Source organism: Mauremys reevesii, linkage group 12 (genome assembly GCF_016161935.1).
Source record: "Mauremys reevesii isolate NIE-2019 linkage group 12, ASM1616193v1, whole genome shotgun sequence".
NCBI lineage: Eukaryota > Metazoa > Chordata > Testudines > Geoemydidae > Mauremys > Mauremys reevesii.
The window spans coordinates 44,329,003-44,349,501 of record NC_052634.1 but is presented as its reverse complement, the minus strand read 5'-3'; the positions used below and the strand labels follow the sequence as shown (position 1 = coordinate 44,349,501).

Genomic DNA, 20,499 nt, shown 5'->3' with positions numbered 1-20,499 from the left:
CCATTCATCCCACGAGCATTCCAGGGGGGAGCGGGAGGGGAAAAGCCACTTCACAGGCATTCAGAGAGGGAGAGGAGACAAAAGTGGGAGCAGGGGAAGTATAACAGTCCTTTTGAGCATAGAAATCACTGCTGCCCCTACAACAGCAGGAGCTGGGAAAATTAAGCCAGCATATTTCTGCCTGGTTTTGAACCAGGGACCTTTTGTATGTGAGGCAAACGTGATAACCACTACACTACAGAAACTCTGTCACAGGGCTCTGCCCCTTCCTTCATAAGAACATAAGAATGGCCATACTGGGTCAGACTAAAGGTCCATCCAACCCCGCATCCTATCTGCCAACAGTTGCCAATGCCAGGTGCCCCAAAGGGACTGAACCTAACAGGTAATGATCAAGTGATCTCTCTCCTGCCATCCATCTCCACCCTCTGACAAACCGAGGCTAGGAATGCATCCGAAGAAGTGAGCTGTAGCCCATGAAAGCTTATGCTGAAATAAATTTGTTATTCTCTAAGGTGCCACAAGTACTCCTGTTCTTTTTGTGGATACAGACCAACACAGCTGCTACTCTGAAACCTGTGAATATAATGTAACTGGAACATGCTTCATGCAAAAGGTCTCGTACAGTATCATTACAAAGCTTATTATCTATTGTGTGTGTTCATCCTATTTGTATGATTCAATCATTCTTGTATCTGAAACTAGAAATATGAACTACCGGTATAACTCTGAGGTCCTGTTGTAATGATGCAAAGTGTGGGCCATTAATAGTGGTTTGGACTCTTGATGGCTCCCATTAACCAGGACAATTGACTGGAGATGGCTCTGTCCTGCACCATCTGTGAGTCAGGCCAGGAAGAATGAAGGCTTGGGGTCTCACAGGACATGTGACCATGTTACCTGGTACAGGAATCCATCTTAAACCTGGGGCTTTTCCCCAGGAGAGAGAGACAAAAGATTCCTGCCTTGTACCAAAGCTGTATACGGGGGTGAAACAGAAGAAAGGTGGCTGCAGTCATGAGACATCCCCTAGCTACCACCTGAGCTGGAACAAGGACTATACGAGGTGAAAAGATTGGGCCCAGACAAGAAATAAGTCTAGTCTGCAAAAGAAGCTTATTGGAAGATCTCTGAGGGTGAGATTTTATCTGTACTGAGTTTTGTACTGTATTAGGCTTAGACTTGCATGTTTTTGGTTTATTTTGCTCTATGGAGAATACAAACTGCACAGAGAAGGAAAAGTTAATGCCTTGGAAAAGCCTCTGTGTGTTAGATGGGTGGGAGGGTGTCTAAAAACCACTCTCCTCTACTTTATTTTCTCTGAATTCCTTTAGAAAATTCAAAGCAGGAAACAGAACCATTTCTTTCTCTGAGGCTTGAGCTCCGAGACCTTCAAATTATGAGATTGACATGCTGCCAACTGTGCTAAGAAGGCCCAGTGAAATGTTTAGGCTCAGTACATATAGGATCCTCCTACAGCAGTGACTGGGGCAGGGAAGGAGCCAGGGGTGTGCTGGAAAAAGCAGGGAGCTCTGGTGCTCACAGACCTGTCCTGGCGGCTTTCACAGGAGCAAATAAATCAATTCTCCCTGCCAGTGAATAATGTACTGGAGCTAATGGCAGCACAGGGTGGATGTTTCCAAGCTGTGCACCCACTGACACATGTTAGAACTCAATCTCCTTTCCCTAGCAGGGCACTTTCCCTGTGCATTGGGCAAAGCAAGTTGGGGAAGCTACATGGGTAACAAAAACCAGTACTTCAGACAAGGCTTGAACGCATAACCCCAGCAGTAGCCCCCCTTTATACCAACCAGTTGCACCACTGCAGGTGCTTTTTAGAGCAAGCTGGGAAGCAGGCAGTTATCAGTCTCTGTGGTTCACACCTTTGCCTGGTAATTGAAAGGCTGATGCATCAAACCTAACTCAAGATGCGGCTTTTCATTGATGAGACTCCAGGACATTTTAACAGGAAGAAAATCTCCTCGATTCTGGTTTAGTCCCATTTGACTCCTGCCCATCTTCTCCCCTCGCCTCCCTGCCCTGCCCCACCCCGTCTCTTTCCTTCCCCACTGGGGCTGTGCAGAGAGGAGCCCCAGCCAGTATCTGTCACAGAGTCTGTATCCCATAAAGGGAGGGAGGGGTCGCTCTAAAACACTGATAATGGGGAGGGGTGTCTGTGATTAGGGGGAGAATGGATGGAGAACTAACAGTTGGACCCAGAGAGATTCCCCCAGATTGGGGAGATCCCCTGCTGCCCACCATCAGTCAGCTGTGGAAAGAACAACTTGGGATTGCATGGGGAAGCCACCTTTAAAAACACAAGTGTAACATGCTAGTTACATTTTAATAAGACCAAAGCCTCCTCAAACCCAGGGTCACAATCACTGAAATAATTTTGCTTTGATATTTTAAACCAGCCGCAGACACAAAGCGAGTCAAATGACAGTTTCCGTTCGGAGTCAGTGCACACACAAGAATCCGGAGGCTTTTAATTCCTTAGGTTCTGCTGCCATTTCATTTCTGTCCTGTTCCAAGATTTATTGTTGTGCAAAGCAACGTTAGGCCCTTGGGAGTGTCCCCCTGGTCCCGCCTGCTGCCCCGGTCAAGTTAAAAGAGCCCGAGGACCCCTGCCACCACCACCACCAGCACAAGAGGGCTAAGGTGGTTTCCTGCCCACCCTCACTCCATGTGGCACCCCACTCCCGGAAGCGGCTGGCACATCCCTGCGGCCCCTGGGGTGGGGGTGGGGGGATCTTCACATGCTGCCCCCGCCCTGAGAGCCAACTTGGAGAACTGTGGCAATGGGAGCTGCAGGGGTGGAGTCTGTGGGCAGCCATGCTCAGAGATGCCCCCGGCCCTCCTGGTTAGGGGCTGCTGCCAGAAGGGGGTGCGGATTGCTTTCGGGAGATGCCCGAGGTAAATGCTGCACCCCTCACCCTCTCCTGCACCCCCAACCCAGACCCCACACCTGCACCCAAACTCTCTCCAAGACCCTGCCCCCCACACACCCTGCTGCAGCACAACCCCCTGACTGAGCTCAGAGCCTGCACCCAAACTCTCTCCCAGAGCCCAATCCCTCTCCCTCCCACACCCAAACTCCCCCCCCCAGAGCCTTACACAGCTGTGGGGTGGGGCAGGACTTGGTCCCATTCTGGGAATGACCAAAAATTATACAAACCTGCCGCCCCTGTCCAGCCCAACCGTCTGCTGATGCACCTCAGCCCACACCCGTGCAGGGTTTGAAGCTTCCATTGCTTAAATTCCAGGACACTGAGGGATTTCAGCTCCCCTTTGCCCAGAGGGAACCTTCACCCAACTCCCAGCCAGGTTCTTGTCCATGGGATCACTGTAGGGGGGCTGGGTCCCTCGGTGTCTTTTCTCTCTGTGTGACAGGCCAGGGTGCAATAACTGGGGCATCTGAGCACCCAGGACCTTCTGTGGGGCTGCCATTCCCCTTCCCCTTCTGTGGTCTCATCAGTCATTGACTCCAGCCTTTTTTCTATCCATCGTCAGCACCATCCCAAGCCAGCTGCACTCGCCTCAAAAAGACAAAGAGTCCTGTGGCACCTTACAGAGTAACAGACATATTGGAGCATAAGCTTTCTTGGGTGAATCCCCACTTTGTCAGATGAATGTCATGGAAATTTCCAGGGGCAGGTATAAATATGCAGGTAAGAATCAGTCTAGAGATAAGGCGGTTAGTTCAATCAGGGAGGATGAGGCCCTCTTCTAGCAGCTGAGGTGCGAACACCAAGGGAGGAGAAATTGCTTTTGTAGTTGGCTAGCCAGGCACAGAATTCCCACTCCATTCATCTGACGAAGTGGGGATTCACCCACGAAAGCTTATGCTCCTGTACGTCAGTTAGTCTATAACGTGCCACAGGACTCTGTCGCTTTTTACAGATCCAGACCAACACAGCTACCCCTGTGGTACTCAAAAAGACAGTGTCCCCTGGTGGGTGTAAATCACTGACCTCTCTCCTCTCTGAGCACTGACTGCCCCTCTGTTTCCTTGCCTCTCAGTCTGTGCAGATGGGACCTTTCCCTCCAGTGCTGGAGGATTCGCCCTTCTCATCTACCCTTGTCCCAAGCAGCACAGCGGGTGGGAATCTTACATGTACTGAGGTGACTTAGGAGCAGAAACCGCCCCCGACCTTCCATGCAATTGGCACTTGCCCCTCACTGAGCAGGACTGAAACTCCTGCAGGGAGACTGCTGGGCTACATCCCCTCTGGGCATGAGCAAAGTAGCAGGGTGAAAAGAAGAACCTGGAGATTGAACCCAGGACCTCACACATGGAAAACATGTGCTCTACCGCTGCACTACATCCCCAGCTGGGCTGCTGGTTACACTCAGAGCTGTCCTATTCCCAGAGCATCCAGTGGCCTAAGAGCAGCATGGGGGACACATTCCCTCCTCTGAGGGCCAAACGTGCTGTCCTGGAGGTTGCTGGTTCTTAGGGTCACTGAGAACTGATAGAACTGCACTCATCTGGGATTTAACAAATTGTCTTCCATGGAGCAGGGCCAGATCCAGTGTTTTTGGCACCCCAAGTAGAAAAAAAAATAAAAAAGCTGCAATCAACTGCAGCTCTACCACTGCCGCTTTTGGCCTCAAGTCCTTCCCTCAGAAAAGGAGCAATTGCTGCTGAAGCCTCCCCTTTCCGTTGACCACCCCACAGACCTGCTTGCTGTGCTGGTGCCTGGAGCCAGCCCTGCCATGGAGACACTGGGAAGATGGGGGGAATCAGGAAAATACCAGGGATTTGTTTATGTTGTAAGTGAAGAATAATTGAAGCAGTTTTGGTTTAAAGTCACTTTCCCCCTGACTGGGAATTGAACCCAGGCCGTAGCAGTAAAAGTGCCAAAACCTAACCACTAGACCACCAGATGATGATGCTGTTTTTCTTCTCACTTATGTGACACTTTTTTAGGCTACTTTCTATCCAATTTCTGAAGCTGCTCCATTGTCCATTCCTGAGGGCTAAGAGCAGAAAGTGCAGGAATCCCTGTACCCATGGTCACAACCTGAGACCAACCCAAGCCACTGAAACAAACACAAATGATGCTTCCTCCAGCAGGATCACAGAGCAACACAAAGAAACCCCATCAGGAACAATCCTCCTCTGCCTTCATTTACCCCATTGCAACCCTCTCAGCAGCCGACTCTTGGGAAGGACACTGAGCTGATAGGAGCTCTGGCACAGAGACCAAGGGAGGGGTGTTGCACCCCCTCAGTGGGAGCTGATCACATTCTGACTCTGGAGGAGGAGGGAAAAGCGATGGCCACATGATGGGGCCAGTATGTACCACAACATGGTTCTTTTATGTGGGATGACTCTGAACATTGACTGATCTCCACTCCCTTGGATTTGAAGAGATGTTTAGTTGTGCACTTAGGAGGCTGAAGCAATTTTATGGATGGTGACACTACGATTGAAGGGTTATTTAATGTTGTAGAAATTGTTAAAAACACTTAGTTTAAACTGGAACTGCCTGTTATTAAAGGCTGGTTTCCCCACGTCAGTTCCATAAACTCTGCTAGAAACACCCTGGGTTCTCTCCTGCCTCGGTGGGAACTGGAGGGAATCATCCCCTGCTGCCCTTGGCTCCAAGCTGGTTTTTCTAGGGAGGGGACGTGGAATTGATTTGTTTGCTGTTGAGAAGGGAGCCGGACGAGTTCTCAGGGAACGAGAACTCCCAGCATCTTCCCAGCCCAGCCCAGGCTGCTGCCCTGTCCCAGCCTCTGTTCCCCTGGGGGCCCTGCGTGTTTGACTCTAGAGCAGGCCGGGAGCAGCAGCTGAGGCAGAGGACAGCCTGGGCCGGGCAGATAAGAAGGAGTTTAGCAAGCAAAAAAGGTAAAATGGCAGGGGAGTATTACCTTGGACTTGACGGCATTTCTCCATTGGTCTGTCTGCTTTGGGGCAAGCACAATAACACGTCCTGCTGCTTTCATTATTTCAAATGGCAGCTTAGGATTTTCATTCTCACACACGGTGCACAAAGCAGGACTCAACCTTTGCCGTAAACTAAATGAGCTGCCTACAGATTCTGGCAGCCACAATGAGCATTTGGGTGAGAGCTCAGACCTGCCCCTGTCCCAGAGGGAGACAGGTCATCTGTGTGGGGACTGGACCACTGACCTACCTGCCCTAACTCCCAAACCTTCAGTAACTCTATTATCAGTGCCTGTGAGTGTTATTTAAACCATAAGAAAAACCACACTGGGCTAGACCAAAGGCCCATCTACCTCTGAATCTTGTCTTCTGACAGTAGCCAAAAGCAGGTGTCCCAACAACCAATCAACAAGGCACCACTGGGAGTTGAACCCAGGATCTCCTGTTTACAAAACAGATGCTTTAGCCAGCTAAGCCATGGTGCCTGTGGGTAATTAAAATACAGTGTCTGCCCACACCTGACTCCCTACCATCGCCACCAGGGCCTGACAAGCTTTGCTTGTGTTTGGATTCTGCAAAGCAGAGAAGCAGGTGACGTTTTCCTTGCAAGCTGTATGTGAGTGAATCTTTGGCCAGGTCTGCACTACAAAGTTGTTTCAGCAGAATTATATTGCTCAGGTGTGTGAAAACACACAACGCTCTCTCGGTCGGTAGCTTGTGGCTGGTGTACACACTGCAATGCCATGTCTGGTGACAAAACTGCCCTGTTTTGCTGACAAAATAAAACGACTTCGATGAGAGGCCTAGAGCTTTTTGCAGCAAACTTAAAGTAACAGAGTAAACGCTGCTGTTCATTATACCACCATAAATGGCCTTCCCCAGTATCCCACAATGCCCGCCGTGAACTCACCTGCCCTGCACTCCTGCTACAGAGCGATGGGCCCCTCCCCTTTCATCGCTCTTGGAAATTCTGACAGCTGAGTCTGCTGCTCTGCTCCGGCAGCCAGGAGCAAATCACTGCCGTGGATGCTGCTCTCTCCCACCCTGCGAACACAGAGCAGGGTGGTGGGAACTTCCTTACAAAGCGGGGAGGGGCATCGGCATCTGAAAGTGACACCCCCATGACACCCCTTCCCTCAAGGAGGCTCTTACCGTCTAAATAGGGACGTCTGTTTTCTAGTAAAATCACTAAAAGGGAAGGAGAAAACTCAAAAGAGGTTCCTCCTGGCGCTCACATCCGTGAACCCGAATACTCTCTCAGTCCTCAAAGAGAGACCTGGAGAAGGAGACTTGCTGAAGCAAAGCCACAGGGGTCTCTGAGGTTTCCTGGCCCTCGCACCTGTCCTGCCTGGCTGATGTCAGCATCTCTCTGTGAGGTCACCTCCTCCTACCACCTTTGACCAATAGTCTGAGGTCCTGCAAAGGCCTTTGTGATGTCACTGCCACACCCTCCCTTGCTGTGCCAATGTCCTGCCCCTGGCCAGGCACTTTGGAGGTTTGAGCTACTCCCTGTGGATCACCCCACTCAAGAAGCGTTCGTTCTAGGAAGCAAGCCAGCTAGACAGGAAAACATCAGACGCTGCTCCCAATACTACACTCAGTTTTTTCAGAAATTAGTCGACTTTATGGCCAGAAGAGACCATTAGAGCATCTAATCTGACCCCCTGCATATCACAGGCCTCCTGTATGACACAAGAGCTACTTTTGGGGCAAACACATCCCAGAAAGGCATCTAGTCTTCATTAAATGATATCAAGAGATGGTGAATCCACCTCTTTCCTTGGTAGCTTGTTCCTGTGGTGAAACATCCTCGCTGTTGAATTTTTGTGTCTTGGTTGTAATATGAATTTTTCTCTTTTCACCTTCCAGCCATTGGGTCTTGTTATGTCTTTCTCCTGCTAAATTCAGGAGCCCTTTAATAGCCAATCTTTTCTCTCCATTAAGGCCCTTCAACACTTCAATGAAGTCACCTTTCAATCTTCTTTTGATATGCTAAACAGGTTGAGGTCTTTCAATAGCTCCCTAGAAGACATTTTTCTCCAGCCCTCAGAACATTTGGTGGCTCTTTGCTGCCCCAGCTCCAGTATCACAACATCTTTTTCAAATGAGGACACCAAAACTGGAGGCAGTATTCCAGTATCAGTCTCACTGATGGCGTGTCACCTCCTGTGACGTTATTGACATAATCTGTAACTGTATAGATCACCGTTGCAACCACTGTTCTATATTTGCAGCCAATATTATAGAAAGGTTGTCGTGTAAGGGGTCTATGGAGAGGTTCTGATTGGCTGATTATAATGATGCTATCTCTAGATGTGTATCATTTTTGTAGTTGACGTTTTGAATATTGGCTCTATGCTGCCTGTATTTCAAACTTGTGCTCTGCTTCTGGGGAACACCCCAGCCATACAAGTTGGTGTCAGTTCTGCCTAGCCTGCTTGATGGCCCTTTAAGGACCATCAGCTACACAATTGACCCATTGAGAGAAGGCAAATACCGCTGGAGGGACTTTGCTACAAACTGAAGCTCTACAAAGGACTGAATGACCCATCCCAGCTATGGATGTACTCCAGAGACTTGATTTGGACCTGCAGATTTTGCTGCGGAAGCTGTGCAGCTCTGTTCATGATGGCCAAGAGATGGCGGGGAATTGTTGCCTTCTGTAGCTTCCACGGGAGCCCAGCACAGACAATCTGGAGAAAGTGTTGGAAGCTGTGAGGCTCTGTTCACGATGACCGAGAAATGGCGCGAAATGATTAGATGAAAATGTAGATAGAAAGAGGAGAGGACATTTGAAGTGGATTCAACATACCAGAGACAGTTGGTGCACTGTGCTGCACCATATGCTGGCAACATGGCGTCTGCCGTAGCTTTCACGGAGGGAGGAGTGAGTGACGGCACACACCCAGAAACACCTGTGAGAATATTTTTGCCCCATCATGTACTGGGAGCTTAACCCACAATTCCAATGGGTGGCAGAGACTGCGGGAACTGTGGGATAGCTACCACAGTGCAATGCTCTGCCACTCGATGCAGCCTTGGGACTGTGGATGCACTCCCCCGAATTCACATGCTTTAGTGGGGACACATAACATTGAATGTATGAACTCGATTCAGGAAATTCGAATAAAATAACTTTGGGGCACTTCGGCGGCGGGTCCCGGAGCGGAAGGACCCCCCCGCTGCCGAATTGCTGCCAAAGCGGAAGAATCTCCGGGGGCCCGGGTCCCACTAGAGTTTTCCGGGGCCCCCAGAGTTAGTGAAGGACCCCACTCCAGGAAGCCCAAAAAACTCTTGTGGGGGCCCCTGCTGGGCCCGAGGCAAATTGCTCCACTTACCCTCCCCCCTGGGTGGCCCTGATGGGACCTGGAGCTACTGTTATTTCAGGACTCCTGTGAGACCCTCAGCTGGTTGGTTTGCACTCTGCTCTTATTGCTTCTCTCTCAGGACTCTCTCTCCTCCCCTAGGCATTTAACCCAGCCCTTGCTGCTGCCAACGCCAACTGGCAGAACGGCCTATAAGTCCCCTGCCTGAGGGGAGGCCAATGCATGTGGTTGGCCATAAGCAATATGATATTTTCTGCCTTATTTTCTAGCCCTTTCTTAATGATCACCAAGATTCTCTTTGCTTTTTTGACCGTCGTTGCACACTGAGTTTTCAGAGAACTATCCCCAGTGACTCCAAGATCTCTCTTGAGTGGCAACAGCTATTTTTGGCCTCGACATTTTATATGTATAATTGGGATTATGTTTTCCAATGTTCATCAGTTTGCATTTATCAACAAATCTGCCATTTTGTTGCCCTTTCACCCAGTTTTGTGAGCTCTTTTTGTAACTCTTTGCAGGCTGCTTTGGACTTAAATTTCCTGAGTAGTTTTGGATCATCTGCAAATTTAGCCACCTCGCTGTTTACCCCTTTTTCCAGATCATTTATGAATATGTTGAATAGCACTTGTCCCAGACCCCCTGGGGGGCACCACTATTGACCTCTCTGCATTTTGAAACCTGACCATTTATTCCTACCTTGTAACCAGTTATTTATCCATGAGACAACCTTCCCTCTCCTCCCATGAGAGTGTAATAGAGCAGAATAGGGCTTCCTTTGGAGGGGGAGTGAATTGAGAATATATCAGGGGGTTGTGCACATTTACTGCCCTGGTGAAAAAGTGTGTCTGATACTCAGTCTTTGCTGCTCCTGCCGGCTGTGACTGCTGAGGACATTTTCCTTCTGTGCTCCAGGGTCTCTCTTCTGCCAGATTCTCAGCAAGTCAGGCCGCCCTGCAGACTATGGCAGAGCAGTTTGGTAATAGGCTGCAGGACTCAGCATGTAAGAATGTAGCTGCTGTAGCACCTTGACTGTCCATGGGCCAAATCCTGCAGCCCTGGCAGCCCAGGATAACCTCCCACTGCTGGTGATGGGAATTGAGCCTTTGTAACTAGCTGCTGGTACCTGCGGTCTCAGCTACAGATTAAACTGTTGGCAAACACAGCTTCAGCCAAAGCAGTGAAGGATGTAAGTGAAAGAGCAAAGCTGGCCATCCGGGGAGCTGCTGCAGTCCCATCACCACAGCTGGAAGGGAGAAGAGGAAAAACTCCTTAAAGTGCTGGGAGCAGCCCTGAGAAAAGGAAGTTTGTCAGTGAGATCAGTAGCAATAACTGTGAAATGACGGAGTGCTTTCTCCTCTGTGCCGACATGGTTGAATTGTGTTACTTTACTGTGAGATAAAGCTTTAAAATATCCTGCTCTAATTTCAGGATGTGTCTGTAACCATAATCAGTCTCTGTGGGAAGTGGCCTCTAGATAGTGATCTTTGGGAAGAGCTGGATGAAGAGCCTTCCTACTCACCAGGAGATCCTGGCTTGGCCAGCCAGTTCTTCCTTGCTGAACCTGGCTTGTCTGTCAGGCTCCTTTCTGTGATTGTAGTTCTTCTCATGAAAAGAAAAGACCTTACTGCACAATCCTTGTAAGTGCTTGTTCAAGACACAGAGACCCTTCCTTGCAGCTAAGTCTTAGAAAGTGTTAAGTGGTAAATCTGGAGCTGATGGAAAGGTTACCATGACTCAAAGCTGAGCTGAAGTTGCTGTGACTGAAACACAGAGCACTAATCAGTATCTGATCACAGCAGCTGGTGGGAGAAGCACATGTTAGAAGCCCTTTGTCAGCTCAGCTGTGGCTTTCTGTGCACTGATCCAGCCTGCTCAAGGTCTGCAAGTCTTGATGGAAATGAGCAACATTTTACTTTGGAATTTGAAGGTTTAGTCTTGGACCATCAAGTGGAGTGGTTGCAAATGTCTTCTTGGGGAAGGCACCATGGCTTAGTAGGCTAAAGCACCTGTCTAGTAAACAGGAGATCCTGGGTTCAACTCCCAGTGGTGCCTTATTCTATAGCTTTTGTCTCCTCTGCTCACATTTTCCTGTGTCTTCCTAGGAAACAGAAGAGACCTCCCTTGACAATCCAAGTAATTGCTTGTGAAGAAAAAGGCTTCTTTCCAGCAGAGCGTTGGAGAGAATCAAATCCTCAGTCTGGTGTTGATGAAAAGGCTATTGGCATTGGCAAGGAGGTTGCTCCGGCTGCAATTTGCTGTGACAGGAGAGCCTGTGTCATGCGCCCATGCAATTCACTGGGGATATCTGTGCACAGAGCCCCTTCTAGAGGGTTCTCTGCAGGGCTTGCAGGAAATGGAGAGTGACAGTCCTTTCACCTTTCATGTTATTGTTGATGAAAAATGGAGCAGTTCGGGGAGAAGTCCCAGAGCATGGCACCATGGCAGAGCTTGCCAAGAGAGCTGCTGGATAAAGAGCAGATTCAGGATCCAGCATCTAGTGCTGCCTTGCTGAACGTGCCTCCTCTTGTCCCCTTTTGGTCAATCTTTTTTGTTAATGGAGAAGCCCGACTCTGGCTAGCTATACAAATGCTTGCAAAAGAAACGGGTCTTTTTGCTGACAACTGTCAAAAGGAGGCTTTGGATAAACATGGAAACAAGGTCAAGGTCACTGTAACTCATCTTGCATGTGCAGCTGTTGAAGCTACAAGGCAGGGCACTAAGCACAGTATTACCACGGCTGGTCACAGCAGGGTCTCTGTGTGGTGGGATCCGTGGGGTACAATCCCAAACTGTGGAACTGCTCTGTCCTCTTCTCTCTCCAGCCTGGGCTGAGTCTTACAATGCTGCACTAGTGACAAGCAGCAAACCTCCATGTGCTGTGATCACTCAGCCAACAACATGCAGCAATGCACCCAACTAAGTTGCATGAATGCTCTATAAGCCACTCCTCAATTATACATAGAGAGACACCAGCATATCTCCCCAGCCCTCAGCCTTGCACCTCAGACATGTACCATCTTACACTGCTCAAAATCTCTTGAAAAGTGCAAGCTCATTAATTAATTCACCACTTCCTCAAAAAGAAAGTGAACATGCACCAGCCTTTTTAATCTGAGCAGCTTTCCCAAGCACTTTGGACAATTTCACAAGTATAAAACATTAAAATAAGTTTATTAACTACCGAAAGATAGATTGTAAGTGATTATAAGTGTTAGGCAGAGAGGTCAAAGTTGGTTACGTAAATGAAAATAGAATCTTAGTGTGACATTCTAGACCTTTGGGGGAGCGGCTGTAACCCCCATATTCCTCATTTTCATATAATCGTGATCTTACATATAGAGCATGACTTGTAAGGTATCGGGGAAAGGATATGATCTGCTGAAAGTCATTTCTCTACCCATAGACGTATACCATTCATGCATATGAAGTTATGAGAATTGTGTAGTATGGTTGTCACTATGCTGTAAGCAGTGATGAGCTGCCAAAATATTAACAACCGGTTCCCTCCTTCTCACCTCACGAGGGGGTCGTGCCCCCTGGGAGGTCATGCCCCATCCAACCCCCCCTGTTTTTGACACCCCCCCAGGACCCCTGACCCATCCCCCCCTTTCCCTGTCCCCTGACTGCCCTTTGCAGCCCCATCCAACTCCTCCTCTCATTCTTGATGGCCCCCCGGGACCCCTGCCCCCTCCAACCACCCCTTCTCTCTGTCCCTGAGTGCCCCCACCACCGCATCCAACCCCTGCTCCTTCCTGATTGCCCCCCAGGATCCTTGCCCCATTCAATCCCCTGTTCCCTGCCCTCTGACCGCCCTGACCCCTATCCACCCCCCCACAACCAACCAAATACCCCCTCCCTGCTCCCTGCCCCCTTACTACACTGCCTGGGGCTGGGACCGGGTCCACTCTGCCGGGACCTCAACCGGCTCTGCGGGGCCCGACTCCCCGGGCCGGGCCGGCACCGGGGCCAGAGCCACTCCGCCGGCACCGGGGCTGGAGCCGTGGGGCCCGACTCCCCGGGCCGGGCCGGCACCGGGGCCAGAGCCGCTCCGCTGGCACCAGGGCCGCAGCCGTGGGGCCCGACTCCCTGGGCCGGGCCCGAGCTGGGGGTGCTTGGCTGGGACTGGGCTGGGGCACTCGGCCAGAGCCAGAGGGAGCCATTCCGCCCCTGTGCCCAGCTTACCTGCCTGCTGCTTTTTTCTGGTTTCCCATGAACATTTGATTTGCGGGAAGCAGGGGAAGCAGAGGAGAAGGAGGGTGGAGCATTCAGGGGAGAGAAGGAGGTGAGCTGGGGCTGGGCAAACAGCTGCCTGAGCCTTTGTTAAATTTAAAAGCTTTTTAGAACCAGTTGTCCTGGAACCACTGGTTCTAAAAAGGCTTCTAAATTTAACAACCGGTTCTTGTGAATGGGTGTGAACTGGCTGGAGCTCACCACTGGCTGTAAGTTGGGGGAATCAGCCATCACCTGCATAAGACCACACATGGGGAATTGCTTAACCTTGCTTGCAAAGACACATGGTGCTGGGCCCCAGATCCAACTGAAGTCTTCAGTGTCACAGTGACCCAAGGTGTGTGCACAGAATGGGGATGGTGTATGTGTGGGTGGGTGGATGGATGGATGAATTGATTTCTGCATGTGTTTGTGTGGTTTTCTGCAAGGGTTTTGTGTGTGTGTGGGGGAGTGTTATTACAGCTCTGGGGGTTGTGTTTGTGGCTGTGCAAATGTGTGTGTGTTCATGTGGCTGGATTTGTGCATGTGTTTGCATCTGTTAGTAGTTGTGTTGATGTTAGCTGGATTTATGTGGGTGTTTGTGTATATTAGCAATTGTGTGTGTGTGTGGCTGGATTCATTCATGCACAGCCCCCATACCGTCGACCCCGGTGGTGATTTCCCCATCTTACAAGGGCTGGCTGGCCTGACACTTAATCCCTCTGTGGAGTGTGGCAGGGGCTGCAGCTCACCCCCTGTGGGGCAGGAGGGCCCAGGTGTGGGGCACTGGGCTCCGATGCACCTGGAGAGAAGCTCAGGTGAGGCAGGGCAGGGCGTGTGGTGTCCGTTCTGTGTTGCCTGGTGCTGGGCCATTGCACAATCCCCAGCCACGCCGCACAGCGCACCCCGAGAGGGGGCAGGGGGCCAAGCAGACGATCCAGCACAAGGGGGGTGAGGATATGTCATTGGGGGGAGGAAAAGCCTTGGGCTGCACTGGGGGAGTGCAGAGCAGGGGTGACACCCCAGAAACCTGCAGCAAAGGGATGGACAGGTGGGATTGGTGGATAGAAGAGGCAGCGGGACTAAAATCTAAAAGGGGAGTGTGGGGTCTAGTGGTCAGAGCGGGGAAGGGGGGTTGCTGGTCAGAATTCCTGGGTTCTATCTCCAGCCCTGGGAGGGGAGTGGGAGCCAGTGGTTAGGGTGTGTGTCGGGGGGGAGCCAGGACTCCTGGGTTCTCTCCCTGGCTCTGACTCTCTCTTGTGCAATCCCGCGGCAGTTACCCAACTCACCAGCATGTGGGAGCGAGGGGCTGGGGCCAGGTTGTGACACGGGGGGGCAGATGTGCTGGATTCAGAAGGAAGCACTTTGGGAAAATCAGTCAAGGCCCTTAGCAGAGCTGGGACACAGACCCAGTGAGCCCTGCACCACCCTGGGAGGGGAGTGGGGTCTAGTGGTCAGAGCAGGGAGGGGGCTGGGCACCAGGACCCCTGGGTTCTATCCCTGGCTCTGGGAGTGGAGGGGGGTCTAGAGCAGGGGGACTGGGAGCCAGGACTCCTGGGTTCCATTGGGGAGACTGTTTTTCCCCTGGGCTCCCCTCCCTAGAGATCCCAGCCCAGCCCCCTAGTGGAGAGTGAGTGGGAGCGGGGGAAGTTGCTCTCCCACTTCAGAAACATGATTCAACCTCCCCTCCACCATGGGCTGTGACATCATGGACCCCCAGGCCGGCAGTAGAAGCCCCGCCCCACCACAGAAGCGGGGGGTCTAGGTGCACCCACAACAATCCCCCTCCTGGTGGCAAAGAACCCCCACAGCCCCACAACCCCCCGGAGTCCTGGCTCCCAGCCCGGCCCCTGCGGGGGGAGAGACGAGGCCACGGGAGAAGCTGGGGGGGGGGGGGGGGCGCTGGGGGCACCGCGCTGCGGGGGGGAAGGGGCAGGGCCGGGCCGAGACCCCGGGACACGCGAGTTACCGTCAGGAGCTGAAGGGGGGCGGGGCCGGGGCGGGATGAGGAGTTGCGGTGGGGGGGGGAGGTGTCAGGTTGACCCAGGGACCCGCCCTCACCTGGGCTGGAGAGGACGGAGGCGCCCCGGGGCAGGCTGGGAGTTGTAGTTCCTGGCTCGTCTCACAGCGGAAGTGACGGACGGTTGCTCAGACAACGCCCCCTCCCGGTGCACTCTGGGAAGCGTAGTTCTCTCTCTCTCTCTCTCTCTCTCACACGCGACCTCTATTGGAGGAGGGGCTGTAACTCGTCACTTCGCCGCGCCCCTCCCCGCTGCCTGATTGGCGGAGAGAGCGCGGGACAGAGACTCGGTGCGTGGGGGGAGGCCCCGGTTCCCTCGCCCCGAGGCTGCGCTGCCCCCAGTGCGCGCTGCGGCCGTTGGGATTCGAATCCCGCTCGCGGCCGGGCGGTGATTGGTGGCTCCGCACGGGGGGGCCGGGGGCTCAGACCCCCAGTGCCAGGCCCAGCCCCTGCCCCGGGCCCGTGGGATCCGGGCTGGGGGGCAGCAGCGGGGGGGGGGGGCTGAGCTGCCTGGGAGCAGCCCCACAAGCGGCAGCCTGGGGCCGCGGGGCCCCTCAGCCCCCCCCGACCTGCCCCCGCAGTGTCCCCCCGCTGTGACCCTCCCGCCAGCCCCGCCCCGGCGTCCTCCCCACCCTGTCCGCTCTGCCCAGCCTGTCCCTTCGCCCCCATCCTCAGCACCCTGCCCCCGCCTCCTCCCCTCAGCGCCCGACCTCCTCCTCCTGCCCCACCCCGACATCCTCCTCCCCTCCCTGTCCTCAGCACCCCGCCCCGCCTCCTGCTCCCCATCCCTGTCCTCAGCACCCTGCCCCCGCCTCCTCCCCAGAGCCCCGACCTCCTCCCGCCCCACCCCCAACATCCTCCTCCCCGTCCTCAGCACCCCGCTCCCCACCTCCTCCCCTCAGTGCCCCGACCGCCTCCTCCCACCCCACCCCCGACATCCCCTCCCGTCCTCAGCACCCCACCCCTTCCTCCTCCTCCCCATCCCTGTCCTCAGCACCCTGACCTCCTCCTCCCTGTCCTCAGCACCCCGCCCCCTTCCTCCTCCTCCCCATCCCCATCCTCAGCACTCCTACCCTCCTCCCCTCTGTAGGGCCCCGACAGCCCCTTCAAGCCCCCAACCTGCCCCCATGTCTCCCCTTCTGTTGTGACCCTCTCGCCAACCCCACCCCATCTGTGGGGATCCTCAGCCCCAGCGTCCCCTCCCCCCTCCCGTACCGTCTGCCTGTCGTTTCACTTCGCTGCCCCCCTCCTCCTCCTCCCCCCCATCCTCAGTGCCCCGACGCCGACCTCCTCCTCTCGCCCCACCCCGATGACCTTGTCCTCCTCCTCCCCTGTCCTCAGTGCCCCATCCCCTTCCTCCTGCCCCTCCCCGTCCTCAGTGCCCTGCCCCTAATTGATTCCAACCCATTTCTCCATTGCTGGGCCCCACTCTCCCATCCCCCCACTGCCCCAGTCCATCCCCAGGGTGTGAGGTTCCTCATCTCCAATCTCTGCTGCCCCCAAACCTGCTGGGTTCCCCTTTTCAGCCACTGTGGGGTCCTCCAACCCGCCCCCACCCATCCACTCTGGGCTCTCTAAATCCCACATTCCCACAATGCACCTCGGTATCCCCACACTCTTCTATCCCTAATCCCCCTAGTCCCTTCCCTTGGGTTCTCCTGGACACCCCAACCCACAGTCCGGCCCCCACATACATCCCAGTCCCTCATTCACACGCTGAGCTAGTTCTTCAGGGGCCCCCACAGATCCCCAAACTCCTCCATCCATGAGCCACACTCACAATCACCTCCCCACACACCATAATATTCACAATCATGCTCAGAGACACAACTGCATGCAGTTCACTCCCACTGCTCCAAATACAAGGACCTCCTGCCCCACACAGCATGTGCCAAGGCCTGTGGAACTCACTGCCACTGGACAGCTACCAATGAGAATGATCCCCTCATGCTGGATCATCTGCTTGGCCCCCTGCCCCCTCTCGGGGCGTGCTGTGCGGCGTGGCTGGGGATTGTGCAATGGCCCAGCACCAGGCAACGCAGAACGGACACCACACGCCCTGCCCTGCCTCACCTGAGCTGCTCTCCAGGTGCATCGGAGCCCAGCACCCCGCACCTGGGCCCTCCTGCCCCACAGGGGGTGAGCTGCAGCCCCTGCCACACTCCGCAAAGGGGAGAAGGGTCAGGCCAGCCAGCACTTGTAAGATGGGGAAATCACCATCGGGGTCGACGGTATGGGGGCTGTGACATACGGAGAAACGGTTGTCGCGCCGGCAGAAGGCAGCAGAGCATACACATGCACACAATTGCAAATATACACGAACACATGCATGAATCCAGACACATACACACAATTGCTAATATACACAAACACCCGCACAAATCCAGCCAACACCAACACAAGCCTGGGAGCCAGGGGAGCAGAGCAGGCTGGGGCCGGGTCACTCCACTTCCCGCAGGAATTAGCCAGCCCCCCTGGTCCCACGATGGCCTGGGGCCAGCCCCCTTCTGCTTCCCCCCATGGAAGCCTGGGGCCCCAGCCTGCTCTGCTCCCCTGGCTCCCAAACTTGGGGCGGGGGGAACCGCCCCACAGCACTTGCTGGCGGCGTGGCTGGGAGCCAGGGGAGTGGACCAGGCTGGGGCTGGGTCACTCCACTTATCATGCAGTGAGTGCAGGGGCGGGGGCAGAGCAGGGGCAGGGGCCATGAGGAAGAGCCGGGCAGCCCCCCTTGCAGCAGCTCCCCACCCCAGCTCACCTCCGCTCCGCCTTCTCCCCTGAGCTCGCCGGCGCCGCTCCACTTCTCCCACCTCCCAGGCTTGTGGTGCCAATCAGCTGTTTAGTGCTGCAAGCCTGGGAGGGGAGGAGAATCAGAGCGGGGGCGGCGTGCTCAGGGGAGAAGACGGAGCAGAGGTGAGTTGGGACACGGAGTGGTTCCCCTGCATGCCCCTCCCATTACTTGCTGCAGGCAGCCCCCCCCCCCCACATCCCCATCATGCCCCAGCTAACCTCCACTCCCCCGCCTCCCCTGAGTGCGATTTTTAGTGCCCCCAACCACTTGGCACCCTAGGCGGCCGACTAGTTCACCTAGTGGTTGCACCGGCCCTGGCCACTGCCTGTCAGCAGGATTCCCCCTCCTCCTCCTCAGTGAGACTAAATCTCCGCACCTAGACAGCCGGTCCGTCCGCTGCACCCCAATCCCCCATGCCTGAGCCTCCCTGCCAAAGCCCTGCACCTGGCTCCAGAGAATTAAGTCTCACATCTCACTGGGAACTCGACTTCTTGTGCCCAGAGAGTCTCGGCCCCCCCTCAGTAGCTGACCCAAGAAACACAGTGTCTGCAAAAGCAGCAAAGAGTCGTGTGGCACCTTATAGACTAACAGATGTATTGGAGCATGAGCTTTCGTGGGTGAATCCCCACTTCGTCGGATGCATCAGTGTCTGCCTTTTCCAAAGAAGTGCCTGGAGGGCCTTTTCCTGTGTGACCACGTGGCCTAATGGATAAGGCATCTGACTTCGGATCAGGCGATTGAGGGTTCGAGTCCCTTCGTGGTTGTGCTTGTGCAGTTTTACCTTTGTGCTGAAAGTCCTGCTCCCTTCAGGGCTGGAACCTCTTTTTGGCCGCTCAGGCCAATGCTCTGGCTGCAGCTAGAGCCCCAGGAAGGAGTTGGGGGTTGGGGGTCACAAAGGCTGGGGCATGAGCCCCAGGTGCTTCCAGTCTCGCCTTTGCCCTTCCTGACTTGCCAAAGAAAATGGGCGGCTGCCCGGGCTAGTGTGTGGAGCAGTTTCCCTCTTCCAAGTGTGCGCCTGTCCCTGTGCTGGAGGGGGGTTGCTACATAGCACCTTGGGAGCCTGGGTGTTTCTCTGCTTCTTGCCAGCTGGGGAAAAGCCTCTTGGGGAAAAATCTCCTGCCCCACTCCCAAAGTGAGCACCTGGAGTGGGAATGGTAAGAGGCCCCACCAGGGGGGCTGGCCCTGCTTTCCTACCGTCTTCTGATGTTGGCCAAAAGCATTAGCAGCCGCCCACATGCTGGTCTGTGGGTGGTTTTCAGTGGGTGTTCGGCATGCCAGGGAGCAGGAGCAGCCTGGCTGGGCGTCTCTGTGGCTGTCTGCTGGCCACGCATAGGCATGGTTCTCCCTCCTCTTACCCTACCCTTAGCTTTTAAGCCTTCCCTTGGAGCTGTCAGCACCAGCCACCTCTGTCCTAGGTGCCCAGAGGAGGAGAGGTGCTGGGCTCCAGCCTGGGACTCTTCCTCCCTCGTGCCTTTCCCTGACTATGAAACCTGGCCTTGACACTCCTTTCTTCAAGCGCCATGTGGGCAAGAGGAAAAGTGTGGTAGAAAGCACAAGGGCCAAACTTGTGGGCATCAGAAATCCCAAACACCCAGTCAAACCATAGCCACTTCTAGACCCCATTCCAACCAAAGACCTGGCTCCAGTGGGGATGAGTCACTCAGCACAAGGTAAACAACTCATTCTTAGACAGCTGGAGACAGGAAAGCACTTGGATCTCCAGGGATTTACCACAAGGTTCCACTGAGATTTGAACTCAGATTTCAGCATACCAACCCTTACACCATGGGACCAGCTTGTGCTAGTTTCTCTGAACATTGGTGATCCTATCATAGGATACCAGGGTTAGAAGGGACCTCAAGAGGTCATCTAGTCCAACCCCCTGCTCAAAGTAGGGCCAATCCACAGACAGATTTTTATCCTAGATCCCTAAATGGCCCATCTCAAGGACTGAGCTCACAAACCTGGGTTTAGCAGGCCAATACTCAAACCACTGAGCTCTCCCTCCCTCACTCACTCACTCACTCACTCACAGGGCCAGCTTATGTAAGGGACCGTTGGCCCTTTACTAAAACTGAGTGGGGGTTTTTAGGTTGGCTAGTTCCCAGTTCCAATAGAAGGGGGAAGGGTCAATGGGAAATCAGGCCCCTGAGACTGACAGGCCCCTGGGGCAATGGTCACCAACTGGTAGGGAACAAGTGAGAATTTGTTAATGAGTAAAATTCCTGGTGAAAATTGGCAAAGCTGTGGAGAGTTTGAA

The 20,499-nt window shown here is 53.9% G+C and overlaps 4 non-coding genes across 4 annotated transcripts; 2 read left to right on the top strand and 2 right to left on the bottom strand.

Moving 5' to 3' along the window:
* Positions 1-172: 172 nt before the first annotated feature.
* TRNAV-CAC lies at positions 173-245 on the bottom strand. The gene has a single exon. It is a non-coding gene; the product is annotated as a tRNA-Val (tRNA).
* A 6,062-nt stretch (positions 246-6,307) lies between these two features.
* Positions 6,308-6,381, bottom strand: TRNAT-UGU. Its single transcript has one exon. It is a non-coding gene; the product is annotated as a tRNA-Thr (tRNA).
* Positions 6,382-11,200: 4,819 nt separating this feature from the next.
* Positions 11,201-11,274, top strand: TRNAT-AGU. Its single transcript has one exon. It is a non-coding gene; the product is annotated as a tRNA-Thr (tRNA).
* A 7,656-nt stretch (positions 11,275-18,930) lies between these two features.
* Positions 18,931-19,003, top strand: TRNAR-UCG. Its single transcript has one exon. It is a non-coding gene; the product is annotated as a tRNA-Arg (tRNA).
* Positions 19,004-20,499: the final 1,496 nt, after the last annotated feature.